Source organism: Aegilops tauschii, chromosome 7, assembly GCF_002575655.3.
Source record: "Aegilops tauschii subsp. strangulata cultivar AL8/78 chromosome 7, Aet v6.0, whole genome shotgun sequence".
Taxonomy (NCBI): domain Eukaryota; kingdom Viridiplantae; phylum Streptophyta; class Magnoliopsida; order Poales; family Poaceae; genus Aegilops; species Aegilops tauschii.
This window is the reverse complement of record NC_053041.3, coordinates 552,005,097-552,019,798: the sequence shown is the minus strand read 5'-3', so window position 1 is coordinate 552,019,798 and position 14,702 is coordinate 552,005,097.

The window sequence follows — 14,702 nt, the reverse complement described above, 5'->3', positions numbered from 1 at the left end:
TGCGCGACACTGAGGGCACAATAGGACAACACCAAAATACAACATACAACTCGTACCAATCTAGATCATCAATCAACCCAAAGACAAAGGATATCTACTCAAAACATCATAGGATGGCAACACATCATTGGATCATAATATGTGGCATAAAGCACCATGTTCAAGTAGGGATTACAGCGGGGTGCGGGAGAGTGGACCGCGTAAAAGAAATGAGGGTGGTGATGATGATGGTGATGTTGATGAAGACGATCACCGCGGCGATGATTCCCCTCTCGATGGCACTTCGGTGCCACCAAGAGAGAGGAGGAGAGGTTCTCCCCCTTGTGCTTCCTCCTCCATGGCCTCCCCCTCTGGTCCTTGGCCTTCATGGTGATGATGGACCCTCCGAGATCCTCCCCCATGGCCTCCGGTGATGATGGCCCCCTCCGGCAGGGTGCCGGAGAGGGTCTAGATTGATTTCTCGTGGCTACAGAGGCTTGCGGCGGCGGAACTTCCGATCGAGGTTAATTTTCCGAGGTTTCTTTATTTATAGGAATTTTTGGCATCGGTCTCACGTCAAGGAGGTGCCCGAGGTGTCCACAAGGCAAGCCCACGCGCCTGGGGGGGGGGGGGAGGGGGGCAGTGGGCGCGCCTCCCACCCTCGTGGTCGCCCCGGGACTCTCCTGGCCCAACTCTTTTACTCCGGGGTCTTCTTTTGTTCCATAAAAAATCGTCAAAAATTGGCACGTCAATTGGACTCCATTTGATATTCCTTTTTTGTAAAACTCAAAAACAAGGAGAAAACAGAAACTGGCACTGGGCTCTAGGTTAATAGGTTAGTCCCAAAAATCATATAAAATAGCATATAAATGCATATAAAACATCTAAGATTGATAATATAATAGCATGAAGACTTCATAAATTATAGATACGTTGGAGACGTATCAGTAGCCACGGAAGTAGCCGCGGTAGTACCGCTCCCAAGAGCGGTAGTAAAAAATTACATCCCCTCCAAGCGGTAGTACCGCTGCAAACAAGAATTTCGAGAGCAATAGGCTCCTGAGGATTTTTGGAAGATCGAATAGTATTTTGAAGACTATTGTGGAATACTTGAATCAACTGGGGATGACCGGATACTCGGTAAGTGCGAGAATTATCCGTAGGGGTATTCAGGTGACAAAGAACAGCAAGGCAGTAAGCTCAAAGGATTCTCGGAACAACAGAGAGAATTTCGGGGTATCTTGTAATAACAAGATCAACTAGGAAACATTGTATGAATGGCGAGTATACGTGGTTATCCATAGGAGTTTATCGATGAAAGGGAATTGCAAAAGCAATGAACACAAGTTCTCGGGTTATCAGCGGAGAGTATCTTCAGGGTCTTCACGTGCAGCAGACGATCATCAGTAATAAGGGGCTCTCCGGGTGAAAGTGATAACGAGATCCTAATGTTAGATTTAGTAAAATTCACTTAACCTGAATAGAAGAGAGATCAGAGTCCTAGAGTATAGACAAGGAGTAAAAGATCCTAATACCACCCAATGGCGACGTGGGCCCGTAAGACACACAGCCATGTTAGTAAAAGTTTTTGCAATGTCTAGACTCGACTTCGGCCAAGGAGTTGGAAAGGGGGATTCCTACAGGCAGTCGGCTCTGATACCAACTTGTGACGCCCCCAATTTGACCGTACACTAATCATGCACGCAAATGTGTACGATCAAGATCAGGGACTCACGGAAGATATCACAACACAACTCTAAAACATAAATAAGTCATACAAGCATCATAATACAAGCCATGGGCCTCGAGGGCTCGAATACAAGTGCTCGATCACAGACGAGTCAGCGGAAGCAACAAAATCTGAGTACAGACATAAGTTAAACAAGTTGCCTTAAGAAGGCTAGCACAAACTGGGATACAGATCGAACGAGGCACAGGCCTCCTGCCTGGGATCCTCCTAACTACTCCTGGTCGTCGTCAGCGGCCTGCACGTAGTAGTAGGCACCGCCAGTGTCGTAGGAGTCGTCGTCGACGGTGGCGTCTGGCTCCTGGACTCCAGCATCTGCTTGCGACAACCAGATAGAAAGGAAAGGGGGAAAAGAGGGAGAGAAGCAACCGTGAGTACTCATCCAAAGTACTCGCAAGCAAGGAGCTACACTACATATGCATGGGTATATGTGTAAAGGGGCATATCAGTGGACTGAACTGCAGAATGCCAGAATAAAAGGGGGATAGCTAGTCCTGTCGAAGACTATGCTTCTGGTCATCTCCATCTTGCAGCATGTAGAAGAGAGTAGATTGAAGTCCTCCAAGTAGCATCGCATAGCATAATCCTACCCGGCGATCCCCTCCTCGTCGCCCTGTTAGAGAGCGATCACCGGGTTGTATCTGGCACTTGGAAGGGTGTATTTTATTCAGTATCCAGTTCTAGTTGTCATAAGGTCAAGGTACAACTCCGGGTCGTCCTTTTACCGAGGGACGCGGCTATTCGAATAGATAAACTTCCCTACAGGGGTGCACCACATAACCCAACACGCTCGATCCCATTTGGCCGGACACACTTTTCTGGGTCATGCCCGGCCTCGTAAGATCAACACGTCGCAGCCCCACCTAGGCTCAACAGAGAGGTCAGCACGCCGGTCTAAACCTATGCGCGCAGGGGTCTGGGCCCATCGCCCTATGCACACCTGCACGTTGCGTACGCGGCCGGAAGCAGACCTAGCCTCCTTAATACAAGCGCGAGCTTACAGTCCAATGCGGCGCGCGCCACTCAGTCGCTGACGTCAAAAGAGCTTCGGCTGATACCACGACGTCGGGATACCCATAACTACTCCCGCGTAGATGGTTAGTGCGTATAGACCAAATGGCCAGACTCAGATCAAATACCAAGATATCGTTAAGCGTGTTAAGTATCTGCGAACGCCGACCAGGGCCAGGCCCACCTCTCTCCTAGGTGGTCTCAACCTGCCCTGTCGCTCCGCCACAAAGTAACAGTCGGGGGCCGTCAGGAACCCAGGCCCACCTCTACCGGGGTGGAGCCACCTGTCCTTTCAGCCCCCTCATCAGAACCACTTGCGGGTACTCCTCGAGCCGACCCGACTTTAGTCACCACATGTGTCATGTATATAATGTATATAATATATACCCCTGATCACCTCCCGAAGTGATCACGGTCCAGTAGTATAGCATGGCAGACGGACAAGAGTGTAGGGCCACTGATGGAACACTAGCATCCTATACTAAGCAGTAGGATAGCAGGTAAGGGTAACAACTGTAGCAACAATGACAGGCTATGCATCAGGATAGGATATCGGAAAGCAGTAACATGCTACACTACTCTAATGTAAGCAGTATAGGGAAGAATAGGCGATATCTGGTGATCAAGGGGGGGGCTTGCCTGGTTGCTCTGGCAAGTAGGAGGGGTCGTCAACTCCGTAGTCGAACTGGGCAGCAGCAGTGTCGGTCTCGTAGTCTACCGGAGAGAAGAGGGGGAAGAAACAGTAAATACAATGCAAACATAAACATGACGATGCGTGACATGACAATGAGCAGTGCTAGGTGTGTCCTAACGCGATAGTAGGTGGTACCGGTGAAGGGGGGAACATCCGGGAAAGTATTCCTGCTATTTCGCGTTTCGGACAGACGAACCGGAGGGGGAAAGTTGCGAGTTCGATAGGTTAGGGAGGTGGGGTGGACGAACGGATTGCGTATCCGGATTCGTCTCGTCGTTCTGAGCAACTTTCATGTAGAAAACATTTTCATCCGAGTTACGGTTTAAAAGATATGAATTTTCAAAGATTATTTGAATTTCTGGAATTATCTGAATTTAGCAAAAATGAATTATGACGTCAGCATGAGGTAACGCTGACGTCAGCAGGTCAACAGGTCGGCTGACCAGTCAAACCAGACAGGTGGGTCCAGTGGGACCCACATGTCAGCCTGTGTTAGTCTAACAGTAATTTAAACTAAACTAACAGTCTAATTAGAGGGGTGGGCCCCATGTGTCAGTGAGTGTTTAATCTAACAAATTAATTTTATTTATAAAAATGTCTAATTAGCCTAATTAACAAACAGGGCCCACCTGTCAGTGCACAGTAACTGCGTTCACCAGAGTCAACGCGGTCAACTGGGGCGCCGGGGCCCCCTGGCAGCCTCACTGGGGTGGCCCCCCATAGGGCCACGTTGGCGCCAGGTCAGCACGGCGGCCGGAGCAACGCCGGCGACCAAAACGCTCGGCGGCGCGCACAGGAGGCCATCGGATTTGCGCTACGGTGGCTCAAATCGGACGCGGCTGGACTCGTTCGAACGAGAAGACGACGGCGAGGCGATCTGGGGTGGTGGCAGAGGCTGCGGTGGTCGGGAACGTCGTCGGCGAGCGGCGAGGCGCACGCCGGACTTCAGCCCTCACGCGAACTGCGGCTAGAGGGCATGGCAGGACTACTGGGGAGGCTCTACGGGGTCCTGGCGAGGCCTAGAGCACGGTGGCGAGCTCGGGTGAGCACGACATCGACGAGGACGACGGTGACGAGCTCCGTTGCGGAGTGGGCTTCGGGCGGCGATGGCAACGGCGGCTACGGAACGTGGGCGAGCTAACGGAGAGGGGGAGGAGAAGCGGGAGCTCACAGCGGAGCCGTAGGGAGTGGCAGTGAGCTCGGGGAGGGCACGAGGTAGCTGGAATCGGCGACGAACGCCGGCGATCCGAAGGTTGAAGACGAGCTCGTTCCGGTCGGAGTAGAGGCGCTCGGCTCGGTCCCGATGGCGTAGTCGATGTAGTCGACGGCCGGGAGCCGCTCGGGCACGTCGTCGGGGCAATCGGGGCACGGTGGCCGCGGGATCGAGCGTCGCGGCGGCGAGCTCTCGGGCAAGCTCGCAGCGGGAGCGATAGAGAGAGCGAGGGGGGGAAACTGGGGTAGCTAGGGTTTCCCAGGGGTATGGGGGCGGCCTTAGCCGTGCGGGGGCTCGGTGGATGGTCGCCGCGTGGCCATCCGCGGCCTGGACGAGCGCCCGGCGGCCACCGAGCTCGGATGAGCAGTAGGAGGAAGGAGGGGACTCCAGGTGGGCTGGGCCGCACCTGTAGCTATTGGGCCTAAGTGCACAGTAGAACTTAGGCCCCCTTTTATTTTCTTATTTCTGTGTTCTGTTTTTCTTTTACTGTTTTATTTTAGTTCCTCTTTTATTTTTATTTCTTTGTTTTACAAAAATCACCACTAGTGCCTAAATTTGTATTTATCAACAAACTACTGTGAGATTAATCCTTAACCCATAATAAAATAGTTTTAGCATTTTATAAATTCAATAGGCATTTGTTTAATTGATTTCACTATTGTTTTAATTGTTTTAGAGCCTTTAAACATTTTATCAAAGCTTGGTTCCTCCACCATAATTACTTACGATTTATTTGACACAACCCGAACATTTTAGTTTTGATATTTGAAATTTTTACTGTTTGCCTATATTTTATAGTTTAACTTGAATCGTTTTTGAACTAACTCGAGTTTATCACAGTAACCGAGGTGACGTGGCTCCATCAGCAGAGGTTTACTGTAGCTTGATTATCCGGGCGTCACAATTCTCCTCCACTACAAGAAATCTTGTCCCGAGATTTAAGAGGGAAGTAAAGGGGGAAGGTTCGGGTTACGAAATTCTAGGGAGTGTTCTTGGTCTTGGTTGTTCTTCTCGAAGAGGTTGATCCATTACATTGATGTCTTCATTCTGCTATTTCAGGTCATCATGATAAAGTTGTCGTCCTTTCTTCGGGAACTCCATCGTACTTACGACAGAGTAAGTGGGTATTCCAGAAGAACGGACCTCTGCAAGGTTTACTATCTGGTCAATATCATCGGGGAAGGTGGCGGAAAGTAACTCTCGATCTAAAACTTAAGAAAAGCCGAGAGCAAGTAAGGAAGTACCATGAGAAGTTTCAAACGGGTAGGCAATCGTTCGAAGCCTGAAACAAAGTGTGAAAGGGGTTCAAAGCAATCGGAATAAGTATTATGTCTGAGGCCAGTATAGATCAGTAAGACGATGGTCCGTGAATTACATACGAGGCCACGCGCGATGAATAAATTTGGGAACAGGGGGTGCACAGGAGAGTCAGGTTTCGATCCTGTGGAACTGTGGGTTATGGGCCCACCATGTGGGTTAAAAGTAGGAAGGGCGGTGACATCTTGCACGATCATGATAACAAGGCATGTCAGAGGGTAGCCTGTCAGTTATATGTCAGCAACATCGTCGGTACCAAGGGCGAGGGACGAAGAGAACCATTTTCCTGCTCGTTGAAACGAGGCGGACCATTAGGCAAAGTTCTCGTCCATCGGTGGTTACCGAAATGTCACCAACAATAATAACAGGGTCTTACTGACAGAGTTGTACACCGAGGTGTTTACATAAGCAGGAGAATATTACTGCTTAGATCATATAGATCACCAGAAAGGTTAAACCAAACAATGGAAAGGAAAATATGATTATCAGATTAAACAGAAGAATGGAAAGGAAAATGTGTTTAAACACATATTTCAAGGTTATATCCTTCCCAAGGACAAGCTGAGCATGATATTCATGACAGGATATAATGTAGAAAACTCTTTAGGTAGGGGAGAGAAATTTCATGACATTACCCATACAACGGTGTTTGGATAATTGAGTAGGAAACATTTAGCATTGGGCTTCAAATGTTCCTGTTGAAAATCGGAGTACCATAGACATGCTTCGAGATAGCATTGACATGGTCAACAGGTCAAGATCAGACTTTGGAAACAAAAAGGATCCATCAGGAACAACTTATAGAATAAGTCTTACAATTTCCTCATGGAAGAATAGCTAACCTTGCTAAAAGGGAAAACTTATAACAATAGGTCCTCCCGCCAGGTGTGCTGGGTATCATCACCTTACCGGGTCATAAATAGGCCAATGTTATAACTCTTGGAAATATGTTCCAACCATCATATCTGACCGAGATTCAGATCTGATTGGTGTCAGGATAACTCTGACTCAGGATGCCTGAGAAGAAAGGTGCAACACAAATTGTCGAAACGACATCGGAGATTCTCGGGAGATGAACTATGGAAGCGAGTTCCGGACAAGGGTTCATCATTACATCAAGGAGAGGTGAGGAGGTGACTGATTGACTCAGCGGCAATCCATTGAGATTTCCAAAAGATGGATTTCCATCACTATGTGAACAAGGAGATAACATTAGCTAGATCGAATGACTTAATGATGTATGCTCGAGGAAAACATACACAGTTAAACATTGGTTGAAATGTGCACCCGAAATATGGGCTAGGTAGCACAATCAATGTCCGAATGATGATTCATTAAGCCATAGACGTAGAATGAAACTATAGACCAATAACTTCAAAGCAATAGGGTTGCTAGAAGTTTAGAATTTACACATCACAGACCATTGGTCGGTATTCCTTTTAGAAACAACACGGGGACCAAGAAAGAATGGTGATGGGGAGAAGTATCACTGTACCAAGATGTCATACGAGGTGGTGAAATTCTTACGACATACTTGACATAAAAGATGGTAATACTCCAAGGTAGAACATATCATAAGCTAGATAGCAAGGAAATCAAGGTACAACACAAAACACGAACAAGTTTGTGTTGAATGGAAGGCGATAAAATGGTCGATGATAAAACAAATCATCGAGGGCAAGGATGGTATTTCTCATCCAGAATTCGATAGATATCTTGGAAGAGCTCAGAATGTTGATGATGTTCACGACACATTTGTAGCGAGAATTTATGAAGAGGTAATCGATCGGCGATGACATCAAGTCAAAGGAACGATGAAGCGAAAAGTTATTGGAACCAGGGGTACGACACAAACTCAAAATCAAGCTTGCTGTTCAAGGTGAAATGATATGACGAGGAAAATCGACGTAAGCTTAGCTCAGCGTCGAAGGTGGTGCTCCGGGAATAAAGACCAGGTAGCACAGTTAAAATCGGCACGATAATAACATAGCCGAGCAGGCTAGGGATGACGTGATCGAGTACGAACTCGTAAACAAAGGAGATTATTAAGAGTTGTTTAATCATGATGCGGACTCGATTCAGTTATCGATGTCCTTGAGTGTTTAATAACTCGGAGCCCGTGAAAAATTGGAATCCATGAGAATGTAATACTTGATGGAGAACTCATAAGAAGTTATGCAGTTCCGTGATAATCTCGAGATACCAGGGGGTAATACTCGACGACAAACCAAAGTAGAGGTTGGACTGGGGTATTGCTCTTACAGAAGACAAGTGCTTAAAGTTGTACGAGAAATGGTATTTAAAGGAGAACATGGTCGGAACGACGTCCACGGATACCAGATGAACTTATTACAAGGGGACAATTATTTTAAGAGAAGCTTCCATGATAAGGTATACATCGTGTCCATGGGCATGAACACAAAGTTCAAGGTCGACTCCCACTTCTTCAATGCATAACCTTTCATTCACTTCTCGCGTTTGATGAAGTTGCAGTATGGAAAAATTTTATCTGGCAAAATACCAGAAGAGTATGACTCATGAAAACTTTTGAGTTCACACGTATTATGAAAGGCATAGGTTCAACCCATCAAGGCATCTTAGGAACATATACCACAAACTTCGGAGTAAATATTACAAGCTCGAAAGAAGAGCATTGTTCAAAATCAGATGATACAATTTACCAAAGGCATTATATACCCATGGAAAGGCTCACAAGGTTATTCAATAGGAAGGACACTGTCGGATAAAATCCAACAAAGGAACCGATGGTCCACAAGGGATCTGATGTGAGCATCGGTACTCAACCAGAGGAAGAAGAATGCCAGGAGATCTGATTATAGAAACAACCGACTAACTCAAAGTTCAAATGCAAAAGAATTATGATTTCCAACTCAGGGGGGTCAGAAGCAACGCTCTGATCAAGGATGGATAAGTTGAGTAGGCTTAGGGGTACAATCGATGGCAATTTGATAGGTCGAGATCCAGCTCACGTTTAAAATGACGTCTGAGCCGGAAGAATGAATTCTAGGATATGATTGAGGATTGCGAGCATTCGCAACAAATTGAATCAACGGACTCAAAATGATAATGACAAGAGATGCCAATAAGATTACGAGACTTATGGGATTAACCATAATGCAAGCAAACAAGAATTTCGAGAGCAATAGGCTCCTGAGGATTTTCGGAAGATCGAATAGTATTTTGAAGACTATTGTGGAATACTTGAATCAACTGGGGATGACCGGATACTCGGTAAGTGCGAGAATTATCCGTAGGGGTATTCAGGTGACAAAGAACAGCAAGGCAGTAAGCTCAAAGGATTCTCGGAACAACAGAGAGAATTTCGGGGTATCTTGTAATAACAAGATCAACTAGGAAACATTGTATGAATGGCGAGTATACGTGGTTATCCATAGGAGTTTATCGATGAAAGGGAATTGCAAAAGCAATGAACACAAGTTCTCAGGTTATCAGCGGAGAGTATCTTCAGGGTCTTCACGTGCAGCAGACGATCATCAGTAATAAGGGGCTCTCCGGGTGAAAGTGATAACGAGATCCTAATGTTAGATTTAGTAAAATTCACTTAACCTGAATAGAAGAGAGATCAGAGTCCTAGAGTATAGACAAGGAGTAAAAGATCCTAATACCACCCAATGGCGACGTGGGCCCGTAAGACACACAGCCATGTTAGTAAAAGTTTTTGCAATGTCTAGACTCGACTTCGGCCAAGGAGTTGGAAAGGGGGATTCCTACAGGCAGTCGGCTCTGATACCAACTTGTGACGCCCCCAATTTGACCGTACACTAATCATGCACGCAAATGTGTACGATCAAGATCAGGGACTCACGGGAAGATATCACAACACAACTCTAAAACATAAATAAGTCATACAAGCATCATAATACAAGCCATGGGCCTCGAGGGCTCGAATACAAGTGCTCGATCACAGACGAGTCAGCGGAAGCAACAAAATCTGAGTACAGACATAAGTTAAACAAGTTGCCTTAAGAAGGCTAGCACAAACTGGGATACAGATCGAACGAGGCACAGGCCTCCTGCCTGGGATCCTCCTAACTACTCCTTGTCGTCGTCAGCGGCCTGCACGTAGTAGTAGGCACCGCCAGTGTGGTAGGAGTCGTCGTCGACGGTGGCGTCTGGCTCCTGGACTCCAGCATCTGCTTGCGACAACCAGATAGAAAGGAAAGGGGGAAAAGAGGGAGAGAAGCAACCGTGAGTACTCATCCAAAGTACTCGCAAGCAAGGAGCTACACTACATATGCATGGGTATATGTGTAAAGGGGCATATCAGTGGACTGAACTGCAGAATGCCAGAATAAAAGGGGGATAGCTAGTCCTGTCGAAGACTATGCTTCTGGTCATCTCCATCTTGCAGCATGTAGAAGAGAGTAGATTGAAGTCCTCCAAGTAGCATCGCATAGCATAATCCTACCCGGCGATCCCCTCCTCGTCGCCCTGTTAGAGAGCGATCACCGGGTTGTATCTGGCACTTGGAAGGGTGTATTTTATTCAGTATCCAGTTCTAGTTGTCATAAGGTCAAGGTACAACTCCGGGTCGTCCTTTTACCGAGGGACACGGCTATTCGAATAGATAAACTTCCCTACAGGGGTGCACCACATAACCCAACACGCTCGATCCCATTTGGCCGGACACACTTTTCTGGGTCATGCCCGGCCTCGTAAGATCAACACGTCGCAGCCCCACCTAGGCTCAACAAAGAGGTCAGCACGCCGGTCTAAACCTATGCGCGCAGGGGTCTGGGCCCATCGCCCTATGCACACCTGCACGTTGCGTACGCGGCCGGAAGCAGACCTAGCCCCCTTAATACAAGCGCGAGCTTACGGTCCAATGCGGCGCGCGCCACTCAGTCGCTGACGTCAAAAGAGCTTCGGCTGATACCACGACGTCGGGATACCCATAACTACTCCCGCGTAGATGGTTAGTGCGTATAGACCAAATGGCCAGACTCAGATCAAATACCAAGATATCGTTAAGCGTGTTAAGTATCTGCGAACGCCGACCAGGGCCAGGCCCACCTCTCTCCTAGGTGGTCTCAACCTGCCCTGTCGCTCCGCCACAAAGTAACAGTCGGGGGCCGTCAGGAACCCAGGCCCACCTCTACCGGGGTGGAGCCACCTGTCCTTTCAGCCCCCTCATCAGAACCACTTGCGGGTACTCCTCGAGCCGACCCGACTTTAGTCACCACATGTGTCATGTATATAATGTATATAATATATACCCCTGATCACCTCCTGAAGTGATCACGGTCCAGTAGTATAGCATGGCAGACGGACAAGAGTGTAGGGCCACTGATGGAACACTAGCATCCTATACTAAGCAGTAGGATAGCAGGTAAGGGTAACAACTGTAGCAACAATGACAGGCTATGCATCAGGATAGGATATCGGAAAGCAGTAACATGCTACACTACTCTAATGTAAGCAGTATAGAGAAGAATAGGCGATATCTGGTGATCAAGGGGGGGGCTTGCCTGGTTGCTCTGGCAAGTAGGAGGGGTCGTCAACTCCGTAGTCGAACTGGGCAGCAGCAGTGTCGGTCTCGTAGTCTACCGGAGAGAAGAGGGGGAAGAAACAGTAAATACAATGCAAACATAAACATGACGATGCGTGACATGACAATGAGCAGTGCTAGGTGTGTCCTAACGCGACATTAGGTGGTACCGGTGAAGGGGGGGAACATCCGGGAAAGTATTCCCGCTGTTTCGCGTTTCGGACAGACGGACCGGAGGGGGAAAGTTGCGAGTTTGATAGGTTAGGGAGGTGGGGTGGACGAACGGACTGCGTATCCGGATTCGTCTCGTCGTTCTGAGCAACTTTCATGTAGAAAACATTTTCATCCGAGTTACGGTTTAAAAGATATGAATTTTCAAAGATTATTTGAATTTCTGGAATTATCTGAATTTAGCAAAAATGAATTATGACGTCAGCATGAGGTAACGCTGACGTCAGCAGGTCAACAGGTCGGCTGACCAGTCAAACCAGACAGGTGGGTCCAGTGGGACCCACATGTCAGCCTGTGTTAGTCTAACAGTAATTTAAACTAAACTAACAGTCTAATTAGAGGGGTGGGCCCCATGTGTCAGTGAGTGTTTAATCTAACAAATTAATTTTATTTATAAAAATGTCTAATTAGCCTAATTAACAGACGGGGCCCACCTGTCAGTGCACAGTAACTGCGTTGACCAGAGTCAACGCGGTCAACTGGGGCGCCGGGGCCCCCTGGCAGCCTCACTGGGGTGGCCCCCCATAGGGCCACGTTGGCGCCAGGTCAGCACGGCGGCCGGAGCAACGCCGGCGACCAAAACGCACGGCGGCGCGCACGGGAGGCCATCGGATTTGCGCTACGGTGGCTCAAATCGGACGCGGCTGGACTCGTTCGAACGAGAAGACGACGGCGAGGCGATCTGGGGTGGTGGCAGAGGCTGCGGTGGTCGGGAACGTCGTCGGCGAGCGGCGAGGCGGACGCCGGACTTCGGCCCTCGCGCGAACTGCGGCTAGAGGGCACGGCAGGACTACTGGGGAGGCTCTACGGGGTCCTAGCGAGGCCTAGAGCACGGTGGCGAGCTCGGGTGAGCACGACATCGACGAGGACGACGGTGACGAGCTCCGTTGTGGAGTGGGCTTCGGGCGGCGATGGCAACGGCGGCTACGGAACGTGGGCGAGCTAACGGAGAGGGGGAGGAGAAGCGGGAGCTCACAGCGGAGCCGTAGGGAGTGGCAGTGAGCTCGGGGAGGGCACGAGGTAGCCGGAATCGGCGACGAACGCCGGCGATCCGAAGGTTGAAGACGAGCTCGTTCCGGTCGGAGTAGAGGCGCTCGGCTCGGTCCCGATGGCGTAGTCGACGTAGTCGACGGCGGGGAGCCGTTCGGGCACGTCGTCGGGGCAATCGGGGCACGGTTGCCGCGGGATCGAGCGTCGCGGCGGCGAGCTCTCGGGCAAGCTCGCGGTGGGAGCGATAGAGAGAGCGAGGGGGGGAAATTGGGGTAGCTAGGGTTTCCCGGGGTACGGGGGCGGTCTTAGCCGTGCGGGGGCTCGGTGGATGGTCGCCGCGTGGCCATCCGCGGCCTGGACGAGCGCCCGGCGGCCACCGAGCTCGGATGAGCAGTAGGAGGAAGGAGGGGACTCCAGGTGGGCTGGGCCGCACCTGTAGCTAGTGGGCCTAAGTGCACAGTAGAACTTAGGCCCCCTTTTATTTTCTTATTTCTGTGTTCTGTTTTTCTTTTACTGTTTTATTTTAGTTCCTCTTTTATTTTTATTTCTTTGTTTTACAAAAATCACCACTAGTGCCTAAATTTGTATTTATCAACAAACTACTGTGAGATTAATCCTTAACCCATAATAAAATAGTTTTAGCATTTTATAAATTCAATAGGCATTTGTTTAATTGATTTCACTATTGTTTTAATTGTTTTAGAGCCTTTAAACATTTTATCAAAGCTTGGTTCCTCCACCATAATTACTTATGATTTATTTGACACAACCCGAACATTTTTGTTTTGATATTTGAAATTTTTACTGTTTGCCTATATTTTATAGTTTAACTTGAATCGTTTTTGAACTAACTCGAGTTTATCACAGTAACCGAGGTGACGTGGCTCCATCAGCAGAGGTTTACTGTAGCTTGATTATCCGGGCGTCACACATATCCAACGGTAAATACTTGGAGGAAGACAAACTATATTGAGGCCCAAAGATTGCAAAAGAATAATTTGCCACAAAGACATAACAAAGAGAGAAACAAGCAATCAATCTATCAAAAGATACCAATTGAAGCAAGCTATCAAAAGATACCAATTGAAGCAAGCTATCAAAAGATACCAATTGAACCAACTAGACCAATGATCCTACGTGCCACATGAATAAAAGATATTATGATATGAGCAAAGGAGTGTTCTAGAGAAACTAGAGAAACTCCCCATGATTTGTGCACAATTTAGTTTTGTAATTGGATACACCAAGCACAAAATAGGATCGTCACTCCCCCAAGATCAATAGAACCTCATGACAAGTGCAAGAGAGCAACGGAGTGTTCTAAAGACACTAGTGAAGCTCCCCATGACTTGTGCACTCCTTCGAATATTTGCATTAGGATACCAAGTGCACAGAATAGGATCATCACTCCTCGAAAATCAATAGAAACTCACAACAAGTGTAAGTGAGCATGTAGGAAACAAAGCCTAGCACAAGCAACAAACACATGGTTGAGCAACATGTAAAAGTGGCAACTTAAGAATAGGCTCAACCAAAATGATGTGTGTGAGTCATGGCAAAGTACTTGACAAGACTAAAATAAGGATGAGCATTAAGCATCAACATAGTCTTGGATAAATGAGATACACGGTGCATGACATGTCCTCCCCACACACACCCAACTAGCAAATGGGTTCACAAGCTCACTAAAAAGATAACAACAAAGCTTGCGACAACCCATGGTGAAGATAGAAGATGAAAGCCTCATCAAGACAAGGGATACCAATTAAGATGGAAAAATCCTCGTAAAGACAAGCATGAGGAAAATAATCTTCACCACACAAGAGTGCATCAAGATGCAACGAGATAAGACACGCACTCAAGGCAAAAGCTTTCACGGAGCCACAAGAGAAATAACATAAGAAGGACAAGGTGGACGTGAAAGAAAGGATATCATCTAGAGATGTAATTTCTCTCAAGTGTATAAGGTTCTAGGTAGACGAAATCATGA